This window comes from Kogia breviceps, chromosome 9, assembly GCF_026419965.1.
Source record: "Kogia breviceps isolate mKogBre1 chromosome 9, mKogBre1 haplotype 1, whole genome shotgun sequence".
NCBI lineage: Eukaryota > Metazoa > Chordata > Mammalia > Artiodactyla > Physeteridae > Kogia > Kogia breviceps.
In genome coordinates this window covers 40,064,324-40,085,089 of record NC_081318.1, presented here as the reverse complement: position 1 = coordinate 40,085,089, position 20,766 = coordinate 40,064,324, and the positions used below count along the sequence as shown (strand labels likewise).

Below are 20,766 nucleotides of genomic sequence, written 5' to 3'. Positions count from 1 at the left end.
ATAAATAAGGAAACACAAGCTTTAAATGATACATTAAACAAGATGGACTTAATTGATATTTATAGGATATTCCATCCAAAAACGACAGAATACACTTTCTTCTTAAGTGTTAATGGAACATTCTGCAGCATAGATCATATCTTGGGTTAAAAATCAAGCCTTGGTAAATTTAAGAAAATTGAAGTCATATCAAATATCTTTTCCAACCACAATGCTCTGAGACTAGATATCAATTACAGGAAAAAATATGTAAAAAATACAAATACATGGAGGCTAAACAATACTAAATAACCAACAGATCACTGAAGAAATCAAAGGGGAAATCAAAAAATACCTAGAAACAAATTACAATAAAAACATGACGACCCAAAACCTATGGGATTCAGCAAAAGGAGTTCTAAGACGGAAGTTTATAGCTATACAAGCCTACCTCAAGAAACAAGAAACATCTCAAATAAACAACCTAAACTTACACCTAAACCAATTAGAGAAATAAGGACAAAAACCCCCCAAAGTTAGCAGAAGGAAAGAAATCATAAAGATCAGATCAGAAATAAAGGGAAAAGAAATGAAGGAAACAATAAGATCAATAAAACTAAAAGCTGGTTCTTTGAGAAGATAAAAAAAAATTGATAAACCATTAGCCAGACTCATCAAGAAAAAAAGGGAGAAGACTAAATAGAAGAAGAAATGAAAAGGAGAAGTAACAACTGACACTGTAGAAGTACAAAGGATCATGAGAGATTACTGCAAGCAACTATGCCAATAAAACGGACAGCCCTGAAGAAATGGACAAACTCTTAGAAAAGCACAACCTTTAAGACTGAAGGAGGAAGAAATAGAAAATATGAACAGACCAATTACAAGCACTGAAATTGAAACTGTGATTAAAAATCTTCCAACAAACAAAAGCCCAGGGCCAGATGGCTTCACAGGCAAATTCTATCAAACATTTAGAGAAGAGCTAACACCTATCCTTCTCAAACTCTTCCAAAGCATAGCAGAGGGAGGAACACTCCTCAACTCATTCTACGAGGCCACCATCACTCTGATACCAAAACCAGACAAAGATGTCACAAAGAAAGAAAACTACAGGCCAATATCACTGATGAACATAGTTGCAAACATCCTCAATAGCATACTAACAAACAGAATCCAATAGCAAATTAAAACGATCATACACCATGATAAAGTGGGGTTTATCCCAGGAATGCAAGAATTCTCAATATATGCAACTCAATCGATGTGATACAACATATTAACAAATTGAAGGAGAAAAACCATATGATCATCTCAATAGATGCAGAGAAAGCTTTTGACAAAATTCAACACCCATTTATGATAAAAACTCTCCCAAAAGTAGGCATAGAGGGAACTTACCTCAACAAAATAAAGGCCATATATGACAAACCCACAGCCAATATCTTTCTCAATGGTGAACAACTGAAACCATTTCCACTAAGATCAGCAACAAGAGAAGGTTGTCCACTCTCACCACTATTATTCAACATAGTTTTGGAAGTTTTAGCCACAGAAATGAGAAAGAAAAAGAAATAAAAGGAATCCAAATTGGAAAAGAAGTAAAGCTGTCACTGTTTTCAGATGACATGATACTATGCATAGAGAATCCTAAAGACTCTACCAGAAACCTTCTAGAGATAATTAATGAATTTTAGCAGGATACAAAATTAATGCACAGAAATCTCTTGCATTCCTATACATTGATGTTGGAAAATCTGAAAGAGAAATTAAGGAAACACTCCCATTTACCATTGCAACAAAAAGAATAAAATACCTGGGAATAAACCTACCTAAGGAGACAAAAGACCTGTATGCAGAAAACTATAAGTCACTGATGAAAGAAAGTAAAGATGATACAAATAGGTAGAGAGATATACCATGTTCTTGGATTGGAAGAATCAACATTGTGAAAATGACTATACTATCCAAAGCAATCTACAGATTCAATGCAATCCCTATCAAACTACCAATGGCATTTTTCACAGAACTAGAACAAAATATTTCACAATTTGTATGGAAACATAGAAGAACCCGAATAGCCAAAGCAATCTTGAGAAAGAAAAATGGAGCTGGAGGAATCAGGCTCCCTGACTTCAGACTATACTATCAAGCTAGAGTAATCAAGACAGTATGGTACTGGCACAAAAACAGAAATATAGATCAATGGAACAGGATAGAAAGCCCATTCTTTTACAGCTACATATAAAAGAATGAAATTAGAACACTCCTTAACACCATATACAAAAATAAACTCAAAATGGATTGAAGGCCTAAATGTAAGTCTAGACACTATAAAACTATTAGAGGAAAACATAGGCAGAACACTCTATGACATACATCACAGCAAGATCCTTTTTGACCCACCTCCTAGAGATATGGAAATAAAAACAAAAGTAAACAAGTGGGACCTAATGAAACTTAAAAGCTTTTGCACAGCAAAGGAAACCATAAACCAGATGAAAAGACAACCCTCAGAATGGGAGCAAATATTTGCAAATGAAGCAACTGACAAAGGACTGATCTCCAAAATTACAAGAAGCACATGCAGGTCAATATCAACAAAACAAACAACCCAATCCAAAAATTGGCAGAAGACCTAAATAGACATTTCTCCAAAGAAGATATGCAGATTGCCAACATCACATGAAAGAGTGCTCATCACTAATCATTAGAGAAATGCAAATGAAAACTACAATGAGGTATCATCTTACACTAGTCAGAACGGCCATCATCAAAAAATCTACAAACAATAAATGCTGGAAAGGGTGTGGGGAAAAGGGAACCCTCCTGCACTGTTGGTGGGAATGTAAATTGATATAGCCACTATGGAGAACAGTATGGAGTTTGCTTAAAAAACTAAAAATAGAAATACCATATGACCCAGCAATCCCACTACTGGGCATATACCCTAAGAAAATAATAATTCAAAAAGGGTCTTATACCACAATGTTCATTGCCGCTCTATTTACAATAGCCAGGATGTGGAAGCAACCTAAGTGTACATCAACGGATGAATGGATAAAGAAGATGTGGCACATATATACAGTGGAATATTACTCAGCCATAAAAAGAAATGAAATTGAGTTATTTGTAGTGAGGTGATTGACCTAGAGACTGTCATACAGAGTGAAGTAAGTTCGAAAGAGAAAAATAAATATATGTTAACACATATATATGCAATCTAAAGAAAAAAATGGTTATGCAGAATCTAGGGGCTGGACAGGAATAAAGACGCAGATGGAGAGAATGGACTTGAGGACACGGGGACAGGGAAAGGTAATCTGGGTCGAAGTGAGAGAGTGGCATGGACTTATATATACTACCAAAATAGATAGATAGTGGGAAGCAGCCACATAGCACAGGGAGATCAACTCGGTGCTTTGTGACCACCTAGAGGGGTGGGATAGGGAGGGTGGGAGGGAGATACAAAAGGGAGGAGATATGAAGATATATGTATATGTATAGCTGATTCACTTTGTTATACAGCAGAAACTAACACACCATTGTAAAGCAATTATACTCCAATAAAGATGATAAAAATATATTCAGAAAGAAAAGCATATATATGGAATCTAGAAAAATGATACAGATGAACCTATTTGCAAAGCAGAAATAGACACACAGATGTAGAGAACAATCGTATGGACACAGAGGTGGGAAAGGGGGAGTGGGATGAATTGGGAGATTGGGACTGACATATGTACACTACTATGTATAAAATAGACAACTAATGAGAACATACTGTATAGCACAGGGAATTCTACTCAATGCTCTGTGGGAAGGAAATCCAAAAAGGAGTGGATATATGTATATGTATAGCTGATTCACTTTGCTGTGCAGTGGAAACTAACACAACATTTTAAAGCCACTGTACTCCAATTAAAAGAAAAAGCAAAGGCGTGTATTAGATTGTCTTTAATGTAGTTACCAGCTCTAACACTGTGAGTCTCAATGAAATCTATTAGAAGGGGGAAAGGAGAGAAAGAGATAAATATATATATATATATATAAAGAGAATAGATAGGAAGAGGAAGTAACAAAAGGAGGAGAAGAGGAGAGAGGGAATAGGGGAGTGGTTGAGAGAACCTCCCACCAATTACCTTGGCTGTGATTCCTTGATCCTTAGCAAGGGAGGACCTTATCTGGTATTCAGAGGAATTAAATAAACAAGTGAGTAACTAAATCACAAAAATCATAACTACTTTTCCCAGACAAAGTTGATTTAATAGCCACTTGGCCCTTAGTTAGTTTCATGAATTATTCTTGTATCCCTTTGGATACTACCTGTAGTTGATCGAATTATGTGGCATCACTGATTTGGACACTGTTATGCTTGGCTTGTAGAAGCCAGTAAATAGAAGACAGTTTATGAGAGGAATGCTAAAGGTGGCTGTGATATTTTAGGTGGCGAAAATGTTATTTCCATTCATTTAAATAGCCTCTGAAATATAAATAATCCCAGTGTGAATGGTAGGGCACTTATCCTATCCAGTTCCTTTGTTTGCTAATGACTGCAAAAGTTCACTCTCACCTGCAGAGTCATAAAAGTTTATAAATAATAACAGTACATGAACAGCCTCTCTGCCAAAATTCCTTGACCATGTCTTATTTTATTGATTCTACCCTCTAAATGTTCTACTAGAGGAAAAATGAATACGGATATTTAACAAGATTTTAGGAGAAATCAATATTGATGTATTTACCAGCTGAGTTTAATTTTTAAAAGGGGAAAAGTCTGCATTAAAAAGGCGAAAGCTTAGCTTTATTTGTATGCACTGAGAAACAGTTGGAAAGGAAGGGTGTTTTGAAGTTCAGTCAGCCGGATAGATCACTGGAGGGAGCTCTAACTTCACCACAAAACCAGAACTGAACTCCTTTGTTCTTAAATTTCACATACAGCCGATGCCCCCACCCCGTAAAATCAATAATAAATACGAAAAGTGTCTGGAAAGGAAAAATATGTTTTTGGGGGCATCACATGCCACATTTGCTTACAAATAAAAACAGAACCACTATTCAGAACTGGCAATATTTAAACAAGTCAAAAATACAAGACTGTATAGTGAGAGCCACAGTATACACTTTGTATGAAAAATACTTTGAAAACTATACTTTAAAACTGTCCACACCTCACCCCCATTATAATAGTGTAAGTCTACAATGACACCACTCTCAAGGCCAGCCAGGCAGAATCTGGCTTTGCTGTTCACAGAATTCACGCAAGCTCTTGAGTACTTTATATGGGAGGAGACTTTGTAAAGGCGTGGGTGATATCTTGGGCCCATTCTTAGCAACATCACAACTGTTTCTGTATTAGACCAGCTTTATGAAGGGCATTTACTTTTTCAGAGGCTGAATGGTGTGCTTGATAGCACCCTGGATTGGGAACCAGAACACCCAGATTTTCATCACTGCTGAAATCCTAACTATATGTGAGCCTGTGGGCTTTATCGTCTTCACATTCCTGATGAAACAGAAATGTGAAAAGGTTGAACTAAGTGATTTCTAAAGTCCCTTCTAATTTTTAAGTTATGATCATCAAGTTCAAATTGTTTACTTGCTTTTTCAGTATGAACTGACTCTGATTATCGTATATGTTCATAGAGAGTGATATTTAGAATTCACTTCTGTCATTTAGAAACCCCCCAAATGCTGTGTCTATCTTAAAAACATTTTCCAAGAGTTTTCCTGCACCTTCCTTCTTATATACCCTTCCTCCTCCTCCCATTGCTTACCTGGTCCTTTTATAGTTGGCTCCAGCTAAGAAGCAAATCTGTACTAATATTCTGAAAAAATGACTCTCAGTATCTTCAGGATCAGGCCTAACCTGGTAGGAATACTGGGGACTTAGGCAGGCTATAGAGCAGGGTCTTCTGGCAGGGATTTGTTTAATTAAGGTGTTACCTCGAGCCAAGTACATAATTTGCAGGACCCAGTGCAGAATGAAAATGCAGGGTCCCTGCTCAAAAAATTATTAAAGAATTTTCAGATGGTGACAGCAGACCATTAATCCAAGCCCAGGGCACTTATGAACGTGGGGCCATGTGTGACTACACAGGTCACATACTCAGGCGCCCTTCATGCCTGGAGTGGTGGGAACCCTCAGTTCAGTCTCACAGGTGCATAGGACTGAGTTTGACTCCAAAAGTATTATCCATGAAAAAAAAAAAATCCAATACAAATAAGGTAACATAAAAGCAAGCCACTCCTGCCAACTTATTTTTTTAAAGGTGACAAATTGTTCCAAAAAAGAAGCTCTGATTATGTTTGGGCTAAATCCTTAGAAGGACAATCAGGTAAATAGTTTTGGAAAAAGCACTGTGGAAAGGGAAGGTGTTGAAATCATATGATTATTTTGTTTATACCAATTAAAATTTTCATTCTGAGAAGGTGTAATGGTTTCTTCCAAGTAGTTTCAAGAAATTGGAAAGCCAGATGGAGATGCAAACAGTGGCACAAAGACTGACAAGAAGTTTCCTGGAGGGACTGGCAAAGTGTAGGGAAGAGATGCTTTCAAAAGGCTAGAGGCATTAGTTTACCTCTACTACCCAAAGCTTTAAAATAAAGTTTGTAATAGATCAACTGTATAATTTCTTCGTGTTTTTTTCTAACATTTTATTTTTGTCTGATTCTGTTATTCTAGTGGGGAGAAGATTACCTTGGATTGTAACCTTTGATGGGATATTTGTGGTTTCAAAACAACTTCAAAGCTATTTTTTCCCTTCAACAATAGCCATTAGTCAGCATTGATTGACTTTATGACAGTGTTCCTTGGCATTCATTTTTATTTGAGCTCAGAGGTCCAAGTAAATTGTGTTAATATTTTAGGTAGCATCTTGTGATTTGCGTTGGCTGAGATCTGGAACAAGACAATTCACAGCTGTGAATTTGCTTTTTCCTCTCTACACAGCACAACTTGGTGGCATCCTGACTGCTTCAGAGAAGCACCATCATCACCTTTGAGATGGAGTCTTAGAAGGCTTTCTTCCAGCCAGTTGTAAGCAGGTAAGTTTGCGTTAGTGCTTCTGCTGCCTTATATCCCTCTTCCCCAGGTTCTGAGTCTCCTACTCCTACCCTCGTCTGTGAGCAGAAGCTTATACTTTTAGACTTTCAAGTTTTCCTTCTCCTGCAGTAGTCCTCTTTCTCTCTTGAGTTAAAAACTAGCCAATCTGCTGAACTAAGTCTTATTAGTTTGTCTACTGGTGGATGACTATACACATAGGTGCACTTCTAAGTACTATGTTTGCTTTTCCTTCGAGCCTGCTGCTATGAGAAAATTTAAGCCAAGTGAGTCAGAAACGTAGAACTATGTCTTGGGGAAGGCCAGAAGCAGAGTTGACTTGGGTAAGGAGTGATAGATAATATTGTGACCTTAAAATAACAAAGTTGCTTACTTTCTACCATAAAGGCAATCCTAATTCTTAGATATTATATCTCATCCTTTTAAGGATGTGTTGGAAGACCAAAGATAATTTAGAGAAGCTAAAATTTAGGAATCTGAAAACAGGCCTTAATTATGGCCTTTGCATTCAATTCACAATGAAAGCAGATTAAATTTAAACTTCCCAATAACATAGCCCTCGGGGCTAAGCTCTTGGGATAAACTTAAAATGAAACTGTTTCATACTGAAATCCATTAGTCATTTCTTTAGCAAACCCTCTTAGGTAGGGCCCCTTTAGCCTACATTTCCTGATTCTGCTGTACTTTATGGTGTTATCATTAGGTCCCAAAGAACACTGTGGAATGCAATCTGTAAAAGCACTTTTTACTTAAAATTTTAAAATAAAAAATGACTGGAGAAAAAACATGGTAATTATAGCTTAACATAACAATGCAGAGGATAGAGCCTGCAATGTAGTAGTTTCAATCATCATTATTATTAGCACAGTTTTTAGAAGTCATTAGTTGCTGAATTTTTTAATGTTTTGTTTATTAAGATAAAAATATATTTTTATTTATGAAAAAGATGTCATCAAGTCAGTGTTCTGAAGGTGGTGAAGAATTCGTTTTCTCATTATCACAAGATCTTCCCTCAGGCATGCTGCAGAGAGATATTTCACTTACAGCTAAAATCCACCCAATTGCATAAGGAAACAAAGGACATTTCTGCCTAAGGATTTGGTTTACACTATTAATTTGGAATCATTTTGGACTTATAGAATATTTGCAAAAATAATATAGAGAATTCCTATATACCCTTCACCCAGCTTCCCCTAATGTTAACATATTACATAAACATAGTACAATGATCAAAACCAAGAAATTAATATTGGCAAAATGCTATTAACTAAACTATAGATGGTATTTGAATCCCAACAATTTTCCTATTCATCTCCTTTTTTTTGGTCACAGAATCCAATCGAGCATCCCACATAGCATTACGTCTTCAAATCTACTTAGTCTCTCCCAATGTGTAAAAATTTCCTCAGTCTTTCCTTGTCTTTCTTGATCAGAGTCATATTTCAAACAGGATTTATTCCTTTGAGTTGAATAATAATGAAAGAACAGAAAAATCCCTAACATTTGGGAACTTTAAGAGAAAAATTAAATATTTTCTTAGAAATTTTTCAAATTATTAGAGTATGCTTTGCTAATTTTAAATGTATATATTTAAAATTATGAATTAAAATCTAGATGATTTAAATATTTTAAAAATATTTTTGAAAGAAAAAAATTTTTTCTGCACATTGCTGTTTTGTTTTTTGTAGGTAATGACCTGTCTTGAGCAGTTTAAATCTTAGACTCTTTTGGGAGTGGCTTTTGGATTTATAATTTGGAAGAATTTTTACAGAAATGGAATTAGTATAATTGCTCTGTGGCCTCTTTGGCTTAAATTAGAAAGAAATTCTATTAATTGTGCGGTATAAATTTACTCCTTTAAATAGCTTAAAGTAAATTTCAGAGTAGTAGTAGTCAAATTTCAGTGTAGTCAAATTCTGTATGTAAATACTTGTATATATTCTATGTTCCTAACTTAAGTTCCTGAAAACATTATTTATAAATATAATTATATATATATATAAATATATATAATTTATATATATATAATTATATATATAGTCTGTATATATATGTAGTTTGTATATTATATATATAATCTGTATATGCATGCTTGTGTATGTAATTCTCTATAGCATTGTTGAATGCTTTATTGAGAGCACATGAAAAAAATACATATTTTTCGATAAGAGCTATTTCATGTAGCATAAATGTACTACTTCATCAGCTTGGAAAACAAACAAAGGTCACAATAATTCTTTTTAAAATAAAAATTAATCTCACTGTCCTCTCACCTTACCACTCAGAGTATGCCCTCTCTCTGCCCCAGGGACAGCCCTCATAGAGCATTCCAAATCCTGAGGGGGCTCACCCATAGTTCAGCCCCAATCTGACCTCACTTTCATTGGTGTCCAGAGCCCAGGTGTGGCTCCTTGAATCTGAAGCATGCCCAGGTATAATCTTCAACCAATACTTTGGATTGGATCACCTCCTTGTCAAGCTGGAGACTCTCTCCACATCCTCTTATACCACTCCTGAAAGCTGCAGCATTCACAGCCAAGGGAGCAGTTTCTCTGTTCCTGAGGCATCATCTAAAGTACCACATCTGGTTCCTAGGACCTTGCAGGAGAACTAGAGGACTCAAACCAGTGCCACATAGTGCCACCTTTACGTCAGGTGTTTCCTAATGTCTGCTGACATCCCTGTCTACTTAGTGTTCACTGATAGTACCATCTTTTCTTGAGGTCAGTGTTTGCATGTGTGGAGGGGGTTGCTGAGCTGGAGAGAAGAAAGTCTTTCCTCACCATGTTATGTTTACTGTGTTCACCCCACCAACATTCAGTTGAGTTTCTGGTACCATTACCTTTGCTGTTCTCATACCCAGGAGAGTGGCATAACAAGGCTAGACACATTAAAAGGAGTTTCAGAGTCAAGGATGGGGCCCATGTATTACAAAAATGTGGTCTATTCAGTAGAAAAGCTATCCAGGCTTATCAGACATGTTCATCTTCTTAACAAAATATTTATTTTTATTGAAGTACAGTTGATATATAATGTTGTGTTAGTTTCAGGTGTACAGCAAAGTGTGTATGTGTGTGTGTATATATATATATATCTATACTTTTTCAGATTCTTTTCCATTATAGTTATTATAAGATATTGAATATAGTTCCCTGTGATATATAGCAGGTCCTCATTGTTTGTCTATTTTATATATAGTTGTGTGTATCTGTTATTCCCAAACTCCTAATTTATCCCTCCCCGACTTTTCCCTTTTGTACCCATAAGTTTGTTTTCTATGTCTGTGAGTCTATTTCTGTTTTGTAAATAAGTTCATTTCTATCATTTTTTTAGATATATACATTCCACATATAAGTGATATCATATGATATTTGTCTTTCTCTGTCAGAATTACCTCATTTAGTATGATAATCTCCAGGTCCATCCATGTTGTTGCAAATGGCATTATTTCATTCCTTTTTATGGCTGAGTAATATTCCATTATATATATATATATATATATATATATATATATATATATATATATATATATATATATATACATCTTCTTTATCAATTCATCTGTTAATGGACATTTAGTTGTTTCCACATCTTGGCTATTGTAAATGGTGCTGCTATGAACATTGGGATGCATGTATCTTTTTGAATTGGAGTTTTCAGATGTGTTCATCTTTTTAATGATGAATTTTAACCTTTTTGGGTTAAAATTTCTATCTATCTATCTATCTAGATAGATATTTATACACACACAAACACATACAAGTACAGAGAGCTGGAGGGATACTATAAAAAATGTAGGATACTCAACTGTGAGTGGGTTGTGCTGACAACCCAGTATGTGAGAGCTCATTTAAAATAAAGGTGTCCTGCAACCAGTTAGAGGGAAGGAGCAAATCTTGAAGCAGGGACATGTTCTTCATGTCATCATTGTTCAGTCAGTGTTCCAGATTTTCTACATAGGAAGAACCAAAGAGAACAGTCTTACTGGAATGGAGGGAGGGGTTGGAGGAGAGATATCTTGAAGCTGCATTTACAGAGCATCCTCCTCCACCTCCTTCTTTGATTCTCTTTATTTGGAGGTGGTTTGGGAATAGATACTGAAGGATTGGATTATATGGAAGCAGAAACACCCTGCCTCTCAAGGAACCTCTTGGTAATCCCAAACCACAATTCAATCTCTGTGCTTACTTTACACACAGAAGTTATTGTTGAATTTCTCTGCAGCTCAAAGGCTTTTTGCAATTAAGTTTGAAATTTTTTTGGAGTGGAAACCAAACTAGGGTGTTAGCTCCAAGAGGGCAAAAATTTTGTGTTTGTTCTTTGCTCTGTTTCGAATTCCTAGAACAGTGCATGATCCATAGTAAGAATTGAATAATAAGAACTGAATATTTGGGGGATTGGTTCAAGATGGTGGAGTAGAAGCATGTGAGCTCACTCCTGCTTGTGAGAGCACTGGAATCACAACTAACTGCTGAAAAATCATCAAAAGGAAGACACTGGAACTCACCAAAAAATACCCCACATTCAAAGACAAAGGAGAAGCCACAATGAGACGGTAGGAGGGGCGCAATCACAATAAAATCAAATCCCATAACCACTGGGTGGGTGACTCACAAACTGGAGAACACTTATACCACAGAAGTCCACTCACTGGAGTGAAGGTTCTGAGCCCCATGTCAGGCTTCCCAACCTGGGGGTCCAGCAATGGGAGGAGGAATTCCCAGAGAATCAGACTTTGAAGGCTAGTGGGATTTGATTGCAGGACTTTGACAAGACTGGGGAAACAGACACTCCACTCTTGGAAGGCACACACAAACTAGTGTACACATCAGGACCCAAGGGGAAGGAGCAGTCACCCCATAGAAGACTGAACTAGACCTATTGTTGGAGGGTCTCCTGCAGAGGGAGGAGGTGGCTGTGAGTCACTGCAGGAACAAGGACACTGGCAGCAGAAGTTCTGGAAAGTACTTATTTGTGTGCGCCCTCCTGGAGTCCACCACTGGCCCCACCAAAGGGCCTGGAGGCTCCAGTGCTAGATTGCCTCAGGCCAAACAACCAACAGGGAGGGAACTCAGCCCCACCCATCAGCAGACAAATGGATTAAAGTTTTACAGATCTCTGCCCACCAGAGCAACACCCAGCTCTACCCTCCACCAGTCCCTCCCATCAGGAAGCTTGCACAAGCCTCTTAGATAGCCTCATCCACCAGAGGGCAGATGCAGAAGCAAGAACTAAAATCCTGCAGCCTGTGGAATGAAAATCACATTCTCAGAAAGATAGACAAAATGAAAAGACAGAGGGCTGTGTACCAGATGAAGGAAAAAGATAAAACCCCAGAAAAACAATTAAATGAAGTGAAGTAGGCAACCTTCCAGAAAAAGAATTCAGAATAATGATAGTGAAGATGATCCAAGACCTTGGAAAAAGAATGGAGGCAAAGATTGAGAAGATTTAAGAAGTGTTTAACAAAGACGTAGAAGAATTAAAGAACAAACACCTAGAGGAATTACAGAACAAACCAACAGAGATGAACAATACAATAACTGAAATGAAAAATACACTAAAAGGAATCAATAGCAGAATAACTGAGGCAGAAGAATGGGTAAGTAACCTGGAAGACAGAATGGTGGAATTCTCTGCCGCACAACAGAATAAAGAAAAAAGAATGAAAAGAAATGAGGACTGCCTAAGAGACCTCTGGGACAACATTAAACACACCAACATTCGCATTTTAGGGGTCCCAGAAGGAGAAGAGAGAGAGAAAGGACCTGAGAAAATATTTGAAGAGATTATAGTTGAAAACTTCCCTGACATGGGAAAGGAAAGACCACCCAAGTCCAGGAATCAAACAGAGTCCCAAGCAGTATAAACCCAAGGAGAAACATGCAGAGACATATAGTAATCAAACTGACAAAAATTAAAGACAAAGAAAAATCATTAAAAGCAACAAGGGAAAAATGACAAATAACATACAAGGGAACTCTCATAAAGTTAGCAGCCAATTTCTCAGCAGATACTCTGCAAGCCAGAATGGACTGGCACAATATATTTAAAGTGATGAAAGGGAAGAACCTACAACCAAGATTACTCTACCTGGCAAGGATCTTATTTGGATTCAACGGAGAAATCAAAAGCTTTACAGACAAGCAAAAGGTAAGAGAATTCAGCACCACCAAACCAGCTCTACAAGTGCTAAAAGAACTTCTCTAAGTGGGAAACACAAAAGGAGAAAAGGACCTACAAAAACAAACCCCAAACAATTAAGAAAATGGTAATAGAAACATACATATTGATAATCACCTTAAATGTGAATGGATTAAATACTCCAACCAAAAGACACAGGCTTACTGAATGGATACAAAAACAACACCCATCCATACGCTGTCTGCAAGAGACCCACTTCAGACCTAGGGACACGTACAGACTGATAGTGAGGGGGTGGTAAAAGATATTCCATGCAAATGGAAATCAAAAGAAATCTGGGTAGTAATACTCATATCAGATAAAATAGATTTTAAAATAAACAATGTTACAAGAGACAAGGAAGTACACTACATAATGATCAAGTGATCAATCCAAGAAGAAGATATAACAATTATAAATATATATGCACCCAATATAGGAGCACCTCAATACATACGGCAACTGCTAACATCTATAAAAAAGGAAATCGACAGTAGCACAATCATAGTGGGGGACTTTAACACCTCACTTACACCAATGGACAGATCATCCAGACAGAAAATTAATAAGGAAACACAAGCTTTAAATGACACAATAGACCAGATAGATTTAAGTGATATTTATAAGACATTCCATCTGAAAACAGCAGATTACACTTTCTTCTCAATTGCACATGGAACGTTCTCCAGGATAGATCACATCTTGGGTCACAAAGCAAGCCTTGGTAAATTTAAGAAAATTGAAACCATATCAAGAATCTTTTCTGACCACGATGCTATGAGATTAGAAATAAATTACAGGGCAAAAAAACCTAAAAAATACAAACACTTGGAGGCTAAACAATACATTGCTAAATAATGAAGAGACCATTGAAGAAATCAAAGAGGAAATAAAAAAATACCTAGAGAAAAATGACAAGGAAAACACAACAATCCAAAATCTATGGGATTCAGTGAAAGCAGTTCTAAGAGGGAAGTTTATAGCAATACAAGCCTACCTCAAGAAACAAGAAAAAATCTCAAATAAACAATCCAACCTTACACTTAAAGGAACTAGAGAAAGAAGAACAAACAAAACCCAAAGTTAGTAGAAGGAAAGAAATCATAAAGATCAGAGCAGAAATAAATGAAATAGAAACAAAGAAAACAATAGCAAAGATCAATAAAATTAAAAGCAGTTTCTTTGAGAAGATAAACAAAATTGATAAACCTTTAGCCAGACTCATCAAGAAAAAGAGGGAGAGGACTCAGATCAATAAAATTAGAAATGAAAAAGGAAAAGTTACAACAGACACTGCAGAAATACAAAGCATCCTAAGAGACTACTACAAGCAACTCTATGCCAATAAAATGGACAATCTTGAAGAAATGGACAAATTCTTAGAAAGGTATAACCTTCCAAGACTGAACCAGGAAGAAATAGAAAATATTAACAGACGAATCACAGGTAATGAAATTGAAATTGTGATTAAAAATCTTCCAACAAACAAAGGTCCAGGACCAGATGGCTTCACATGTGAATTCTATGAAACATTTAGAGACGAGCTAAGACTTATCTTTCTCAAGCTCTTCCAAAAAATTGCAGAGGAAGGAACACTCCCAAACTTATTCTACAAAGCCACCATCATCCTGACACCAAAACCAGACAAAGATGCTACAAAAAAAGAAAACTACAGACCAATATCACTGATGAATATAGATGCAAAAATCCTCAACAAAATACTAACAAACAGAATCCAATAGCACGTTAAAAGGATCATACACCACGATCAGGTGAGATTTATCCCAGGGATGCAAGGATTCTTCAATAATATACACAAATCAATCAATGTGATACACCTTATTAACAAACTGAAGAATAAAAACCATATGATCATCTAAATAGATGCAGAAAAAGCTTTTGACAAAATTCAACACCGATTTACAATAAAAACTCTCCAGAAAGTGGGCATAGAGGGAACCTACCTCAACATAATAAAGGTCATATACAACAAATCCACAGCAAACATCATTCTCAATGGTGAAAAACTGAAAGCATTTCCTCTAAGATCAGGAACAAGACAAGGATATCCACTCTCGCCACTATCATTCAACATAATTTCTGAAGTCCTAGCCTCGGCAATCAGAGAAGAAAAAGAAATAAAAGGAATACAAATTGGAAAAGAGAAGTAAAACTGTCACTGCCTGCAGATGACATGATACTATACGTAGATAATCCTAAAGATGCCACCAGAAAACTGCTAGAGGTAATCAATGAATTTGGTAAAGTTGCAGGATACAAAATTAATGCACAGAAATCTCTTGCATTCCTATACACTAATGATGAAAAATCTGAAAGAGAAAGTAAGGAAACACTCCCATTTACCACTGCAACAAAAAGAATAAAATACCTAAGAATAAACCTACCTAAGGAGGCAAAAGACCTGTTTGCAGACAACTATAAGACACTGATGAAAGAAATTAAAGATGATACAAATAGATGGAGAGATTATACCATGTTCTTGGATTGGAAGAATCAACATGGTGAAAATGACTATACTACCCAAAGCAATCTACAGATTCAGTGCAATCCCTATCAAATTACCAATGCCATTTTTTACAGATGTAGAAGAAAAAAATCTTAAAATTTATATGGGGACATAAAAGACCCTGAAGAGCCAATGCAATCTTGAGGTAACAAAATGGAGCTGGAGGAGTCAGACTCCATGACTTTAGACTATACTAAAAGCTATAGTAATCAAGACAATATGGTACTTGCACAAAAACAAATATAGATCAGTGGAACAGGATAGAAAGCCCAGAGATAAACCCACACACCTATGGTCAACTAATCTATGTCAAAGGAGGCAAGGATATACAATAGAAAAGACAGTCTCTTAAATAAGTGGTTCTGGGTAAACTGGACAGCTACATGTGAAAGAGTGAAATTAGAACACTCCCTAACACCATACACAAAAATAAACTCAAAAATGGATTAAAGACTTAAATGTAAGACCAGACACTATAAAACTCTTAGAAGAAAACATAGGAAGAACACTCTTTGACATAAATCACAGCAAGATCTTTTTTGATCCACCTTCTAGAGTAATGGAACTAAAAACAAAAATAAACAAGTGTGACCTAATTTAACTTCAAAGCTTTTGCACAGCAAAGGAAACTATAAACAAGATGAAAAGGCAACCCTCAGAATGGGAGAAAATATTTGCAAATGAATCAACGGACAAAGGATTAATCTCCAAAATATATAAACAGCTCATGCAGCTCCATATTTAAAAAAGCAAACAACCCAATCCAAAAATGGGCAGAAGACCTAAATAGACATTTCTCCAAAGAAGACATACATATGGCCAAGAAGCACATGAAAAGCTGCTCAACATCACTAATTATTAGAGAAATGCAAATCAAAACTACAATGAGGTATCACCTCACACTAGTAGAATGCTCATCATCAAAAAATCTACAAAGTACAAATGCTAGAGAGGGTGTAGAGAAAAGGGAGCCCTCTTGCATTGTCGGTGGGAATGTTAATTCATACAGCTACTAAGGAGAACAGTATGGAGGTGTCTTAAGAAACTAAAAATAGAATTACCGTATGATCCAGCAATCCCACTACTGGGCATATACCCAGAAAAAAACATAATTAAACGAGACACATGCACCCCAATGTTCATTGCAGCACTATTTACAATAGCCACATCCTGGAAGCAACCTAAATTCCCATCGACAGATGAATGGATAAAGAAGATGTGGTACATATACACAGTGGAATATTACTCAGCCATAAAAAGGAATGAAATTGGGTCATTTGTAGAAATGTGGATGGACCTAGAGACTGTCATACAGAGTGAAGTAAGTCAGAAGGAGAAAAACAAATATCGTATATTTTCACATATATATAGAACCTAGAAAAATGGTGCAGATGAACCAGTTTGCAAGGCAGAAATAGAGACACAGATGTAGAGAACTGATTTATGGACACCAAGGGGGGAAAGCGGGAGAGAGGGCTTGTGGTGGTGGGATGAACTGGGAGATTGGGATTGACATATATACACTAATATGTATAAAATAGATAACTAATAAGAACCTGTTGTATAAAAATAAATAAATAAAATTCAAAAAAAAAGAACCAAAAATAAAAAAGAACCGAATATTTGTTCTTGAATGAACTTGTGTATTTAGCCACAAATTAGTTAAATTAGTCAAATGCATTATCTAATTCATTATGGCAGTTTTTACAATAAAGTATTTTTCAGTCATTAGGATGGTTTATACCAGTATGTATTGTCATAGAAAAATGTTTATGATATAGGAAAGATAAGTAAATGTCTTATTTGCATAAATTATATTTATTTGTAAATTACTTTTGAAAAAATATGTATTATTTAAAAATTATGTAGGTGCATATATACATGCAAAGTCATAGACTTGGATGTAAATAAAATAATTCTTAGATGATAGTATTCAGATTAGTTGAATGTAACTAGTGGAATTCAAATGGAATCAATAGAGGTGATTTTAAAAAATAATAGTTGGAAAAAAATAACAATGGTTGAATGTCAGCACTCAATATTATTTGTATTAATATTAGCTAAAATTATTAAAATTGAGCCACACCAGTGGTAGAAGTTATTGGAAATTATGGCATTAAAAAATAAAAAAGCACTTCTATAGTTGAACAAGTTACAAAAACTGTACAAATGGACAAATGATATTGAAAAAATTACTGATTTTTTTCCCCAAGCCAAGAAATTACTGGCTTTTTGGTAAAGATATAAAATTATCTTATAGATAGTATTAGCATCAGTCGCCCTACTTGACTAATGTCTAAGATGGATAACAGAGGGGATTTTCAAGGTGCCCTGTGCATAAGACAAATATCTGATACTTTTGGGGTTTACATATATTTGTGTTCAACCCTGTCTCCCCTCTAGATCATGGAACATGATACCAGCACAGGATAGGCAGTTAATAAATGCTCATTGAATGAACTCCTGATTGTCTGGGTTTAGTGGGAAACAGTGGTACAGATACTAAAAAGTAGGGGTAATGGGAATGATAGAAGCATATTGTGGATGCAAACTTTGTGTGGTGGTGTAGACAAATTCAAAAGATCCTCACCTTTTGCTGGCTTTTGAAAATTGGCTCTTGTATAACTTTTATCTGTACCCAAACTTAAATTGTTTTGTCTTCCATTCTTTTTGGCAATAAAAGTGTTTTCCTGCAAACTCTGGCTATCAGTAGATGAAGTAAAACCCTAATTCTACCTCACCCTCCCTCCAGCACCATCAGAAGCTAATAGAGTTTTACGTACAGGATATATTTCCTCATCATTGTACTGAATTTTTAGAATTGCTTCCTCAGTGTAGTTGTAAGGCTTTGAAAAGTTCTGTTTGTAGAGTTGGTGATTGGGTAACATGTTTCGAGTGAAGTTGTAAAGAGTCCATGAATAAAAAGAGCAGAAGAGAAGAAAAAGATATAGATTGAATCTAAGGATGTTAAAATGCAATTTTAGCTTTTTCTCTGATAACAGGCTCTGCCTTTGGTTTCTTTCTACATTTGAATGAGGTACATGGAAAACTGAGCTACTTTTAAGAAAAGGCTACATTGTGATTGTTTCTTTTTTCTTTTTCTTCATTTCTTCTTTCCTTTTTTTTTAAAAAAATATAGGCAATCTTTTCCAAAAGTTGATGTCTTGAAGTAAATACTATACTTCTCTTTTTATGGTGGTTTGACTCAATGCTTCAGATTGGCAAAGAAGAAATTTGTACTCCATCTTCTTGTGTTTTTACAGCTTTGTTTGCATAAATGTGCAATTTATGTAGGGGTTGATGTACTGTATTGAGAAATTCAGAGACAGCTGCCAGGGCCATCTTGCAGTGAAGCTGTGCTGAACCTGAAATTTAATTTAAATATTTCATTTCATTCTCATTGATTGCAATGTTGGTAGTAAACTCTCCCTTCTTTAGAATCAGCACTAATTCAATCCATGAAAATTCAGTTGCCCTGTCCACAAATTTTGTGACTGAAAGCAGGGAACTGCAGACTTTGCAATGTAGATTGCCTGAAAGAATACTTTTGACTTCTTAGAAGGAAGAATCTTCATCTTAGGAATTCAGGTAATAGAATTCAATTTAATTAACTAAAAAATTGTGCTTATTAATGTTCTCCTGCTACATCACCAGACATAAATGCAAGTCAACTGACATCTTTCAGTTTCCACTAACCTTTTTGAAACTAGCCATTTTTGTTAAGTTTAGCTGCTCAATTAACTGCTGATTTCACCTCTGCATGGGCCTTGCTTCAGATGGTGTTAGGGTTATCAACATCATTGAAGTCAATGGCACATGCTGGTGATTAATAACTACTTCGTTACTCAGAAAAAGGCTTCTCTTCGTTAATAATGATTATGGAAAATTTCCTATAAAAATATTATTTCTAGGACTTCCCTGGCGGTCCAGTGGTTAAGGTGCCATGCTTCCAGTGCAGGGGGCACAGTCGGGGAACTAAGATCCTGCATGCCATGCAGTGTGGCAAAAAAAAAAAAAAAAAAAAAAAAAAATATATATATATATATATATATATATATATACACATATATATATGTATATATATGTATATATATGTATATATATATACATATATATACATATACATATATATGTGTATATTATTTCTACAAATACATGCATAGTTATTAGCTAAGATTGTAGGCATTATTAGAATCATGAGAATGTCAAGACTGCAAAAATACATTATGATTTCCTTGATGTGGTAAAAACCATTGTTGCAATTATTGTTTGATTAATGTATTAGGAGAGTGTGGCTTTCTCAATGCTCACCCTCATTTTGATTTAGCTATTTATATTAGCAAATGCTTTTTGAAAATAATACTTTAACTCCTAAGAGTAATTCTGGTCCAAAGAGAATGATTTGAAGCTGATGAAGTCATTGTGTTTTTCACACAGCTCATGCTAACTTATTCAATCTTTATGTCTAGTTGCTTCTAGCTCAGACTACATTAATGGCACATCAAATCGTCCATCAATGAAATAAATGCATGCACACACATAAAAATATGCTCACATCCCTGCTCAATCTTACGTACAAGTACAGTGGATATGACATATCTTTTGGAAAAAAATAATTTTTTCTCTCATCTAAGCTAACAAAGGACTAAATTGAATCTTTTAATTTTAGAATTGAATGGGTTTTGCCATCACCTTCACCTTGGACCTTGAAATTTCCATAAACCTCTTCTCATCTGGGTTTGAATAGAGAACATATTGATGGATTCAATATTCAATCCTGAAAAGACCCCAGGGGAACAAATGTCAGAATAGACATGTAGCTAATCAGTGTGCTTAGCTTTCCTTTTAAGATGGATCAGGGCCTGTTTGGTCACATGGAGGTTTTTAGCCATGGAAAGCAAATTCCTTCACTGTCTTTATTGGGGATGGACTCTGTCTGCATATTCATGACATTGAAATTCTAATGTAAGATGCATCTCATCCCTTCTGAGTTTGGGCCTCCTTTCTGCTGACA

The 20,766-nt window shown here is 35.7% G+C and overlaps 1 protein-coding gene across 1 annotated transcript in view; it reads left to right on the top strand.

Annotated features, from left to right (window-relative positions):
* The window catches only part of DNAJB9 (DnaJ heat shock protein family (Hsp40) member B9), a 700,535-nt gene that overhangs the window by 300,590 nt on the left and 379,179 nt on the right, over nt 1-20,766 (top strand). Inside the window, exon 9 of the transcript XR_010842140.1 lies at nt 6,932-7,026. The gene's annotated coding sequence lies outside the window, so the exon portion shown is untranslated. The remainder of the gene's footprint in view (nt 1-6,931; nt 7,027-20,766) is intronic.